Here is a 12,915-nt window from a genome sequence, read left to right as displayed (position 1 = left end):
GGTATTTTTCTGTTATTTTTGATAACATCCAACAGAAGTTTATGGTTTCGCTGCCTGCCTGCCTTTGTACAGACCCTGCCCTGTGCGTTGGCACTGACAAGGGAAGAGGCAGAAATAACCCAAATCGAGATCCCGTGTCCCTCTGTGTGACAAGCGCACCAATTAAGATACTTAATTACCTTTCCGAACGCAAACAGCTAAATAAATATCTCGTTAATTTTTTTTTTAAATGAATAGTACAACAGATCCTCAACACTTTACAGCCCACTAAAAAACCCTTGTGAGAGTTATGGCCCCGTCCGTTACCATCAGCCATGAAGTGCATTACAAAGGTAATGTGGGTTTAAGAAGGAACTACTGCAGAATGTATATTTTCATTATCAAAAACGTTAAGCCATTTATCCTGAGGAGTCAGAATAATCATTAATGGCTGGGAATTTATGGGGCCAGATCTTAAACTAATGTGAATGATTCCAGGTGTTACTAATGGCTGCAGTGAAATGTGCCAGTATCTAAGTCTTCTACTAAATCTGAGGTAATAGTCGGACGCTTAATCTCGACAGATGAGTAGCAATTTAACTGACACATTGATTGGATTCCGGAGGCTTAAATGGCACCCATTGTGAAGGTCCACGGTCAAACAGCAGTCCGGAGGGCGACTTAGAAGTCATTCCCTTTCCAGGCCCCCCTGCGCCCGGGTCGCAATGATTGCATGGAACTGACTTGCAAAGGCTGATGTGTCAAGTGTGCGGTCACCTCCTGTGACATTTGCAATAGCGAACTTGAAGATGCTCCTGTAGCCTGATGCGCCTTCTCTCTCACATTTTGGGAACATTCTTGGAGACAGTGTCCTGCCAGTGTGGAGCAGTGAGGTGGGAGGTGTCAAGCCCCGGAGACGTTTTAACGGAGCCCCGCGCACACTAGGGCAGTGTGGCCGTGGCGTGAAACAGGCTTTGTCCCGCTGTGCGCAGTGTCGCCACCCCCCGCCCCCATCGGATGTTTCTGTTAGATGCCTTTGCTGAAGGGAACTCAGGGTGTCCCTGCCTGATTCTGGGTCACAACCATAATCGTGCACAGAACTGGACCTTGGAGGGGCCGGGGCCCCACATCCGGAGACACGTGGAGAGGGTGCTCTTCTGGCATCCACCGTCGTGCTCATTAACAGTGACCGCCGGACCTCCAGACTCTCTCCCCTGCAACCCGTGAGAGCGCGGTGGACCTTCCTGACTGCTGTCAACATCCTCTGAAAGCACATAAAAATAAATTATCCATAGGTTTACCTGTCGGGAAGATAGATTCTGTGCATCCGACTGTTACAGGCATTTCGAGTGACAGGGGTGCCCATCATGTTCGTGTAATAGGGTCAAACAGCTGGACGGGGATTTAACGCTCAGCAAGGCCAGAAGGGCCGAGCACTTGCAGGGAGGATGGATGGAGTGATGGAAGGCGGCGGGACCTGTTTATTACAGCGTTTTTCTGCTTCACTGCAGACCTGTAATGATTGCCGCAGCGCCCGGGTGACGGCTGCCCTCCCGTCCTACGCTTCGAGAAAAGCGGGTGAAGGCAGAGGAGCCCGCCTGCTGACCTCCGGCTCCGGTCCATCAGGAGTTCAATTTACTTCTCCTGACAAGCGTCCGGGAGCCCGGGTGGATGGCATTTGATGGGGCCACGTAGGTTCAATAAAAATTGGTTCAATGAATATTTCAAAATGCCTTCTCAGGACCGAGTGTTTTAATGAAGGGACATGCGATCTGCATGTCCAGCACCCCTTCCCTCCAGCGCCCTCTGTGGGTGTCTGCAGCGCCCTCGGCCTCCGAGGAAGATGGGGACACACAGCGGGTGCGTGATGTGTGTTTGGGTCTGTGTTTGTGAGGAGGAGCAGGCTAGCGTGGGCCTGGAAGCTCGACGTCCACGGGGGGCCGCCCTGGGGGTCATTTCCTCCTCAAGCCACACATTTGGGTCATCGACCTTGCTCCCAAGGGCCGGCGCTCTGAGCCAGGTTTGTCCCATAGGATTTGCTGCAGGCCCCCCACACACCTGGACACCAGGGGAGCCTGACTGAGCCGGATTCCGCCAGTTTGCCTCTTCGCTGCCCAAGGGCAAACCAGGGGCCACGGGGCAGTTCTGATTTGTTCTGTAATGTCAGGTGTGGTTCTGTTGCCTTGTATTCCACGAAAACAGAGGCGCCCCTCTCTATAGGAACGGAGAAGCCGCGGGAGGACCAGGCCCGGAGCCACCTCCCAGAGCTCAGACCGGGCGTGGGATGGGGACAGAGAAAGACGGTTATCAACAGCGAGGGAGAAAAGGCCGGCCAGGCCAGCTCTTTTTTTACCTCCCATTTTGTCATCATGGAATCTTTTTAAAAAAATTTTTTATTGAAGTGTAGTTGATTTACAGTGTTAGTTTTAGGTGTACAGCAACGTGATTCAGTCATACATACACACACATGTATTTTCTTTTCAGATTCTTTTCCATTTTAAGTTAATACAAGAAATTGAATATAAGTCCTTGTTATTTATCTATTTTATATTTAGTAATGTGTCTGTTAATCCCCAACCCCTAATTTATCCGGCCCTGCCCTTTCCCCTTTGGTAATAACCATAGTTTGTTTTCTATGTCCCTGAGTCTGTTCTGGGTTTGTAAATCGAATTTGTATCATTGTTTTTTCAGATTCCCGATATAACTGCTATCATTTGATCTTTGTCTTTCTCTGTCTGACTTACTTCGCTCAGTATGATGTGGTACCACGCACCGAGAGCCACGATGAGCTCTGTTACACTCACCTGAGGGGCAGATGAAGACAGGTGAGTAAATGGACGGATGGAGGTCCCCACCTGGGATGTGGTCACCAGCATCAGTGCGATTGCTCAGAGCAGGGCCGTCAGCACCATGCAGAGCAGAGCTCCCTAAGGATGGGACTCTGTCTGCCACTCGCCCTGGTGTTGGGGTCTTGGCGCAGTGCACAGGACCGAGCTAGAGTCCAGGTGGTGTTTTCAAGTGAACCGTGATCTAGTTACCCTGTACAATGTCATCCATTCTTTTTATTATTATAAAAACGAAAGAAATCTGGTTAAAAAAAAGTTTAAACAATGTGAAAGAGTGTACAATGAACATAGGACCCTTCCCACTTCTAGCCCCTGAGAACCCCCCCCCGGAGATAAGAGCATGGGTTTTTCATGGACCCCCGGAAGTTCCTGGGCAAACGCACACACGCAGGATGACATCATCCTCGCAAGAGCCCTGTATCGATTGTAATGATGATGATAGTCCTTCACATGTGGGCAGCGCCATGTAATTGATGGAGAATGCTCTCCTGATGATGCTGTAAGCGGGACAGAGGCTTCTCTGCAGTTTTACACTCAAAGACGCTGAGACTCAAAGGGGTTGAGCATCGTGCATCCTGATGCACAAGGCGCTGCCCCCAGCACAATGCTGGCCCCGAGCAGGACCCAGGCATCCTTCCCAGGGTCCCCCAAGTGCGACCGCAGTCAGGTCCAGAGGCAACCTTCACTTTGCGGTACTGGCTTCCTTCCTCTCTCTCTGTATCTGCCTCTCCTGCTTCCTAGCTCTCAGTTTCCCACCTTTAAAAGGAATCAGTTGGAAGAGATAATGCCTGTATCTGTTAACCTGTGGTTGGGGTGCTAGAACAGAGCGCCCTCCAGCACTTGCAAAAGCTCAATGTTTCCCAGTGAATCAGGGCATGGCTTTTGGGAAACCTGGCTGGGTATCCCAAATGCACTGTGATTACACAGAGAAGATGGGAAATGAACTTCAAAACCCTGACGTTTTAAGATGATGACTCCAGGTGACCATTTGTGATCCCCTAAGTCAGTCACCTCCAAACTTTTCATTGTCCAGCAGCACTATTAAAATGGTCACCTTCAGACCTGCTTATGCTACACACGCACACACACACCCATTATATATTAATGTACCCAATATGTATACATGTATATAATATACGAATTATTATAGGTTATCCTTCATAAAACAGATGTAAAACATAAATTAAAAATAAATGATTAAAGGAAACACAGTCAACAATACTGCAGTACACACTTTAAAGTTAGGGGAGGGTATAGCTCAAGGCGGGGAGGGTATAGCTCAGTGGTAGAGCATGCGCTTGGCATGCACAAGGTCCTGGGTTCACTGGGAGGTGTAAAGAAACTATTTATTTGTACCTTAATTTTATTTCACTCATTTCTGATGAACTTTAATTTTAGAAACCAGCGTGGAAGCAAGGTCTCTGTGCAGCTAGAAAAGTGAGCTGCCCTAGGGAACAGGCAAGTGAGACTCAGCCTTGGGTTCCTTACACCTGAGAACCTCTGTTCTCTCCAGGTCTGCTCAGAATCTTGCTAGCAGTCTGACGTTCTCTCCAGGACAAAGCAGTTTAGTTCAGGGACTAAAAGCCTACAGAGTCTCTACTATAAAGAAAAATATTTTCCTCTTTTAAAGATACAGAATCTGAAATTCAGAGTAGGTGTTAGTTTCCTAAAGCTGCGATAACAAATAGGTGCCACAGACCGGTGGCTGAAAAAACAGACGTTCACGCTCTCACAGTTCTGGAGGGTGGAAGTGTGAACCGAGGTGTCAGCAGGGCCTCGCTCCCCCTGGAGCCTGGAGGGGAGGCGTCTTCCCGCCTCTCCCAGCTTGGTGTTTGCCGACAGCCCTTGGCTTGGAGGTGCACCCCTCCCCTCTCCCTCACCACATGGCCCTTTTCTCCCCGTGTCTTCATGTAGAACAATCCTCCGTAGGCGGGACTACTTCTCCTCTATAAGGACACTGGTCACACAGGATGAAGGCTCACCCTAACGACCTCATCTTGACTTTGACTGTGACCCAAAATACCCTGTTTCCAAATAAGGTCTCATTAGGCAGTACTGAGGCTTAGGACTTCGGCACATCTTTTTGGGGAACGTAGTCCAGCCCATAACAGAGGCGTGCGCATCCTCCTCGTGACCACAGTGGTCGTGGTTCAGGGTCAGAAACCACTTCTCTCACTCCTTGTCCCCTCCAGCCTCTCGTCTGTATCTCCCCTGAGGATCCAAATTCCCATTTTAGTGCGATTAGGCGCTCTCCGCCCTGTCACCTGAAGTGGGGTAAATGTATGAGGTTGGACTTCCTCATGCATCAAAGGACGGCTCTGTCTGTATGACTTCAGACATTCCCATGGAATATTCCAGTGAAGTGTTTGCCCAGGTTGCCACGTCGGGTACCGTGGAGAAGTGAATCCATTTTACCACCATCATCAACCAGCATCCAAGGTGGTCATTTTTTGTTAATTAAAAAGAAAAAAAGAACCTTAAAACCACAGTGTTCAGCTTTTACCTTGTTTCTTGTTTCCAGGCCTTTGCACTAGACTGTAAACTTCAGGAGGAGGAAGATGTCTTTTTTGGCCGCCATAAATGTTTGTTGACTAGATCAATGACAGATTAAAAATAAAGGAATGAGTGTAGGCACTGACCCCCATCAGTTCAGAGCAGGCACAGTGGTTACAGTGTGCAAAACGGGACTGGACCCTGTGGGGTGCCCAGATGCAGAAATAAAGGGTATTTGTTGGGTTCTCACCCAGTGCTGGGCACTGGAAGGGGGCTTTCCTCTCAGCTCCTTGGGGTCAACTCTACCATGACCCCATTTCACGGGTGAGGAGACTGAGGTCCTAGACACAGAGCTGGCCCACGATAGATCCCAGAACTGGTTTCTTGGTTGCTCTGCAGGTGCTTCTCAGGGCACAGAAACTGACCTTTAATCACTGAGCAGGAATGACCCCCCGGAAATGCCCTGGTACCTACAAGAAAGTTCTGCCAGAGGGTGTCTGTAAACCCGTGTCATCTGTGACTGAGGCACGGCCCCTCCCACGGAGCTCTCCTCCACCCGGGTCCACGGGTGACTCGTGGAGCGCCAGGACTCAGCCAAGAGCTGCTGGAATAAGAAGGGGCCAAGAACAGAGGTTTTCTCATTAACGGCCCTGGGAGTTGTCGCCCACACTGGGAGTGTGGGTAATTGCCACCTTTAATGGGATTGATTTAGCAGCAACAATTTTGCTATTTTCCTTTTTCCCTGGGGCTGTCACCTGGGCCCCTGCACACCTGGGAGACATGGCAGGCTGTGGGGTCTGCCCCGTCCCCCGGGCCGGGCCAGCTCCAGGCAAGGCGCCAGCTCCTTGGACCACCTGGGGACCAATTAGCCCCCGGCAGCAGCCGGGCCCTGAGCACCATGATGGGGAGACTGGAGGAGCTCATGTCCCAGGATGCCAGGTGCTCCCTCTCTGGTGACACGGCCAGTGTGAACCATCCACGGTCATGAAAGGGGGTGCGGGGACGGGGCTCCTCCGGCCGTCTCTCCCGCAGGTAGTGCTCAGGGTCACTGCATCCTTGTTGGACAAAATTCAAAGCAAGGAGCACTTGCCGGGGGTCTGCTGCTGGAGATGCTGGACATCTTGTCACTTTAAATGTCAAGTGTTTTAACATTTATTTTACTTCTAAAGAAAGGGCTACTCAGTGAGAATGGAGGACCCGGGCCTCGGGGCTGTGGCCATGGTCTGCGGACGCTGCTTCTGGAATGAGCTGGGAAGGAGGCGCCATCTTTGCTGCAGAGAGGGGAGGGTCTGGCTGCACATCCTTGGGGTCGGGGCCACATGCCCACGTGGGGTGCTGCACCCTCTCCCCAGGAGCTGATGGAGGGACAGTGACCAGTACTGGGGTTACTGGTGGCCCCAGCCCCACGGTCACTCTAAGACTCACTGCACAAGTAGCCTCTGGCCTCCATCAGCCATTCTCGCTCTGGGGATTCCACTGAAGGCCCCCAGGGTCCTAGGGCTCCTGCGGTTCAGCTGGGCCCACCTGTGTCCTCAGAAGCCACCAGCGGTAAAAGGTAGCCCCTCCCGCCCAGCCGCTGCTAGCCGTGGTCCCTCCTCAGTCTTGGGAAGCCTCTGTGGGCAACTGACGGGTCCTCCAGGGCTTTCCACTCCTTAAAAAGTTGTCTTGGCCAGACACGCCTGTGCTGCACATCAGGGAGGGCGTCGGCCCGCGAACTCTCTAGGTTCAGCCAGGTGCCACGTGGCCCCTGTGGGGACAGCTCACCTGAGTACTTCCGCCCACCCCCGGTGGCACAGGAAGCCGTGTCTGAGCCTGGAGCCACACTGGTTAGCCAGTCCAGAATCTGCTATAACGGCAGGGGCCCTGTTCCCTCCTAGGGGAGACCGCCTTGATCAGGTGAGGACCCCTCTGACTGTGGAGGGCGCTAAGCAAGTGAAAGCACATGGTCCCGTTCTCCAGCTGCCTGAGTTGCGGCTTCTGGGTGTCCCCTGCAGAGGCCATGCAGGGTGTCCCTCTCGTGGGACCGAGTGCCTTTCACTGGACTCCATCCCTCCAACTGTACTGTGTCCCTCCAGCGCGGCCTCTCCCAATGGCCTCTGGGCAGAGAGGGAGGGCAGACGGCTACTTTTCTGCTCTGGCTGTACCTGCAGCCTCCGGAAGATGCCAGTCAGCAGAGAAGTCCTGTTGCATCATCCTTTCCCTCCACCTGGTGGCCCCATGGGACTGGTCATGGGCCAAGCTGGGTCCTTTTATCTGTAGACCAATCCACTGGGACACCTGTGTCAAGTCCTGCCAGGCACGCCCTCCCCACGGCCCTTGGAGTCGGCTTCATTATCACGATGACCCCGCTTGCATTTCCCAGGTACCCACATCCCTGCAGCCAAGGTGACGGGTGAAGAGCGTCTGACAGGCCGAGGCAGAGGGTCCCTCAGTCGGATGCTGTGGGTCTTAAACTGAGGGAACTTGGCTCAAGCTCTGGCCACCCGGAGCCCTCCCAGGCCTCCTGCCGGAGTGAGGGGTTTTGCAGGAAGGAGGCCTGGGCTGCCTGGCACAGCCCTGGCAGAACTGCCCAGTTATTGTGCGGGCAGGCGTCTGCCCCACCCCCGGAACACGAGGCTTTTCAGAGGCCATCTCCCCCTCAGAGCCCCATCGGTCATCCGCGAGGTGGTGTCAGATGCCTGGGCCCCGGGAACACAGGTCAGGTGTCAGGGCTTTGAGCGCCCTCCTCTTACCGGCCCCAGGTTCTTGCAGGCCTGTCACTCTGCCTGGAGGCTGGTGGAGTCTGGGGCCTTCCCACAGCTACAGTCAGGGAACTGTCCCTTCTGCCAAGGAATGGCTGGCACCTGCCTCTCTGCAGGCAGGCAGCCAAGCCACAGGGCGGACAGTGCCAGCAGGTCAGTGTCTCTCCTGGCCTCCCTCCCAGAGAGGATTCCAGACCCCACAGGCAGCCCACCCTGCACCCAGGGTCTTGCTGGGAGGGGTGTAGCCGTGTGCTCTTACTCACTCTGTGTCCCTTTTCCAGTGGCCTTCAAAAGGGCAGGTTGACTTTAATTCTGAAAATGCCCTTGATTGGCTTGTGCAAGTCCCCACTTCTGTCACTGGCCGGTGTGGGCCCCAGCCAGGGTCTGGGCCCATGAAGTCAGAAATAAGTGATGGGAACAGAAGGGCCCAGAGACCGTTCTAGCCTTGGCACGAGTTTCTGTGTCTTAGAGGCTCGATTTCCTGGTTTCCTTAATGGGCCACGCTCTTTCCCTTTCTAACATCCACCTTCTCATCTTTGCATCTTGTCACCTGCTCTCTGGAGGGGAAGACAGCCTTGTCTTCTGCTGGTGATGCTCTAAGGCAGAGAGGAAGTCAGTGGACAGCAGGCCAGAGGCCTGGAGCCTGGAACAGGAGACCAGGGCATCCTTGATCCCACGTGGAGGGACACCTTGGATCCCGGGGACCCGGCGAGACCTGTGCCACCCCGCGGGAGCCCACTGGAAGCCTGTTGTCATCCCATAAAGACTGTCAACTGCTCGTAATTGAATCCAATTAGAAGGAGACTGTCTAACTTTAAACAAATGGCAAACCCACAGTGCGTTCTCTGGTGAGCGACAAATTTTATGCCTTGGCACTTTCAAGCGTTCTCAGGCCGAGCACATACCCAACTTAGAGCCAAATACACTAATGCCGAGAATTAGTTTCAAGGCACATGAGAGACTGGGAAAGAGAGGATGGTTTTTAGGACTTAATAATTTAAAGGCCCGGTTTGCTCTCCTGGAATATAGGCTGACTGGATTACCTGCTCATTTCATAATTAGAATATTCCAGGAGTTCTAATTTACAGGATGTTAATTCCTTTTTACCAAACCTTACATCGTTCGTCCCTCTTTTGCCCTAGTTTTTTTTTTAATTTCTCCATGGAGACAGTAAATGTTTTTAATAAAAAGTTGATAATCCACTTTCTCTGTACTTTAAAAGTAAGCGGGGTTAAGCCTTATGATCATATTACTTGATGTGTTCCATTTGGGGTTTTTCCTTTTCTGCAGCCGGAGCCAGGGAAGTGAAGACAATTTATGAAATAGAGGGAATGACATCATGCCGGCCTGTTTGAACAGACACCCCGTCATCTGTGGATGCTGCTGTCCACGGTGCTAATTAGGCTGGACCCTGGATAGAGGGCTGGTGTCCAGGCACGGAGGGTGCAGAGCCACTGCCCGGGCTCCACTCTTCTTAAAAATGGCAGTTGCTGTGTAAACCATGTGCATTTTTATGTCCTTCAAAAAGTAAATGGTAAAACCAACTGCGGTACATCCATCCCAGGGAATATTACTCATAAATAAAAAAGCAAATAAGTTATTGATCTGCGCCAATGCTTGGATGTATTGCCAGAGAATTATGCTGAGTGAAAAAAAGCCAATCTCAAAAGGTTAGATGTTGGTAGACTGCCCTAGGAGAACACTGCTGAGATTCATGTTGGAGAATGTTTTGCCTATGTTTTCCTCTAGGAGGGTTATAGTGTTTTGTCTTATGTTTAGGTCTTTAAGCCATTTTAAGTTTATTTTTGTGTGTGGTGTGAGGCAGTGCTCTGACTTCCTTGGTTTACGTGCTGCTGTCCAGTTTTCCCAACACCACCTGCTGAGGCGACTGTCTTCTCTCCATTGTATACTCTGGCCTCCTTTGTTGAAGAGTAACTGACCGTAGGTGTGTGGGTTTATTTCTAGCTCTTTATTCTGATCCGTTGATCCACATGTCTGTTTTTGTACCAATACCACGCTGTTTTGATTACGGCAGCTTTGCAGATACACACTACTATACATAAAATAGATAAACAACCAAGTCCTACTGTACAGCACAGGGGACTACGTTCAATACCTTGCAATAGCCTGTAATGAAAAAGAATTTGAAAGGGAATAAACATATATGTGGGTGTATAACTGAATCACTGTGCTGTGCACCAGAAATCAACATAACATTGTAAATTGACTCTACTTCAATTTAAAAAAAAGTTAGATGTTTTCATTCCATTTATGTAACATTCTTGTTGTTCAGTAAGTGTAGAGATGTGTTGCTAATTGTGATATTTATGCCATTATTTGTAGTTTGACATGTAACCTTCTTAAGTGACCGAAGTCCAGAAACGAAGAACAGATTACTGGCTGGCCATGGGTGGGAGGTGGTGGTTGGGAGAGTGGTCCAAGAGGAAGGTTATAAAAGGGGGCTGGGACGATGTGGTGATGGAAGTGCTCTGTGTCTTGGCCATGGTGATGGATACAAAGCCTCCAAATGTGACAAAGTTTCCTAGACCTAAACACACACACGCACAAGAAATGTGTGCAAGCATAGCCGGGAACTACGAGTAAGGCTGGTGGGTTGTTCCCATGTCACTTTCCTGCTTGTGACACTGCACACTTTTGCCAGATGGTGCCAAGCGGGGAGCTGGGAATGGACATAGAGGATCTTTCAGTGTTATTTCTTAAAAAATGCATGTGAATCTTCAATTATCTCAAAATGTAAAAAAAAATAATAATAATTAAAACAGAAATCCAACTTGTCTCGGAATTAAGGGAAACACGTGCCCATAACACAGTGTTATAATTGGCTGCTGTCTGATGGGTTTGTTTGTGCTTTCCAAGGATGGCCTGTGTCAGAGTCAGCTCTGATCTCAGTGCAGGTGTTCAGAGTCTGTGGCTGAGGTCCTCGCATTCTCCTGGAGGCCTGGAGGGGGCCCTGAGCTGGGCAGAGGGCACCCGCTGGGCCAGTCTGAGCATCAGGGAGAGTTCTGGAAAGTCCAGCAGGTGACCTTAGAGAGTATAGGCCTGAGGGCTCCCTCCTGCCCTGGACCGGGCACCGCCTGAGCCCTGGGTGCCACCCCAGTGAGTGAGGGGCTGATCCCGCTCCACAAGGAGGCCTGGTGTTGCAGCAGATGGAGCCCGACCGAAGGTTCCAGAGAGCCTGGCCTGCCCCACACTACCTGGGGGACCCCCCAGCCTGCCCCAGGATGTCTCTGCTTGGGGCCAAAACTTTCCTCATTTGGAAATAAGAATAAAAATAAACTGAGCTCTGCAGGTGGGCATAGCTCAGTGGTAGAGCATGTGCTTAGCATGCATGAGGTCCCGGGTTCAATCCCCAGTGCCGCCATTAAAACAAACAAACAAACAAACCTAATTACCTCACCCTGCCCCCCCCCAAAACCCCAATGCCACATAAAAACAGACCGAGCTCAGGGACGTCGGACTCCTACAAGGTACCATCGGCTGGTGTCCTTTAACACATTCCTGTAAATGTGACTCCTTGTGTCCCCAGAGGCCCCTGGCACAGCCAGGACCTGCAAAGGTGAGGCTGCCCCGGCCGGGGGCTGGGGGTGAGGCGTGGACGTTTAAAGCCCGCGTCCTCTGGGAGTGGAGGAGGACGCCCGCATCCGGGAGATGCGCAGGGAGAAGATGACCATGCGTGGGTGCGGGTTCCCGCCCAGGGTCCAGGAGGAGGGGAGGGCTAAGCGTGCCACTGGGGAGGCAGGTGCTCCTGGAACCACGGGCCTGGGTGGGCTCACGCAGGAGTGGGTACAGAGGGGACGCAAGCCTCCAGGGCTGGAGGCGTGGGGAAGCCTGGCCGGCCTGCTGCTCCCTGGAGGAGGTGACATGGGAAAGGACTGGGGAGAGCCATGCTGTAGAAGGGGCGGTCCACGGCCCAGGCTGGGGAACCAGCCTCCGAGTTCCAAAGCCAGTCCTGCTACTTGCTCTGTGTCAGGAGGGTCTGCTTTGCGGTTTCCTGTTTATTAGATCAATGATGGACCAGAGCAGTGTTTTTCTACCGGGTCCCAGGTCCTAGAAGTTCCATAGACCCCTTCCATGGGCCACAGGTGGTGGGAGGGATGGGGCCCATTCATTCACTGTGAGCGTGTGTGTGTGTGTGTGCCTGTGTGTGTGTCTGTGTGTGCGCTACATTGGATCAGCCTTCCTCTCCATAACACTTGGTTTGAACAAAAGGGTTGTACAAAAGTTTGAAAATTTAGAGTAAACAGATGATATTTATGGGGCATTATGATTCTAATATCTTAGAAAGACATTTTTAACCACTTTTTTCCCCAAAAGTATAGTTAATTTACAGTGTTGTGTTAGTTTCAGGTGCACAGCAAGGTGATTCAGTTATACATGTACATACATATTCTTTCTCAGATTCTTTTCCATTATAGGGTATTACAAGATATTGAATACAGTTGGTTCCCTGTGCTTTACCATAAATCTTTGGAAAGACATTTTTAAGAAGCAGGTGTAAGCTGTAAGACCAAATAGTTTCCCTAAATCACTGAAATCTTTTCTACCTCCGACCAGCCGACCAGAAGTGCTGGCACTCGGTCACCTCTCCTGTATATTCAAGTCCCTTCTTCAAGAAATATCTGTCTTTAAGTTCATACTGTCGGATCCCTGCTGGGGACTGCTTACGTCTGGGAAGAAGCTCCAAAGGAGGTAAAGTAAGGAGAATGAACTGTGAGTCTAATGGATACATCTGTTTGCAAGGTTCAGGAATTGCTGGAAACCTCCACTTTTTAAACTGCCTACCTGAAAAGAATTTTCTCTGATGAAAAATGTAGTACATGTCGGCTCCCGGGGCA

At 51.2% G+C, this 12,915-nt stretch overlaps 1 long non-coding RNA gene across 1 annotated transcript; it reads left to right on the top strand.

The window, feature by feature from the left end:
- Nucleotides 1-8,627: 8,627 nt before the first annotated feature.
- LOC140699481 (uncharacterized) lies at nt 8,628-9,663 on the top strand. Its single transcript, XR_012077687.1, has 2 exons — nt 8,628-8,907; nt 9,350-9,663. It is a non-coding gene; the product is annotated as an uncharacterized lncRNA (long non-coding RNA).
- The last annotated feature ends 3,252 nt before the right edge of the window (nt 9,664-12,915 follow it).

This window comes from Vicugna pacos, chromosome 11 (assembly GCF_048564905.1).
Source record: "Vicugna pacos chromosome 11, VicPac4, whole genome shotgun sequence".
In the NCBI taxonomy this organism is placed as follows: Eukaryota; Metazoa; Chordata; class Mammalia; order Artiodactyla; family Camelidae; genus Vicugna; species Vicugna pacos.
This window is presented reverse-complemented; position numbering and strand designations above follow the sequence as displayed.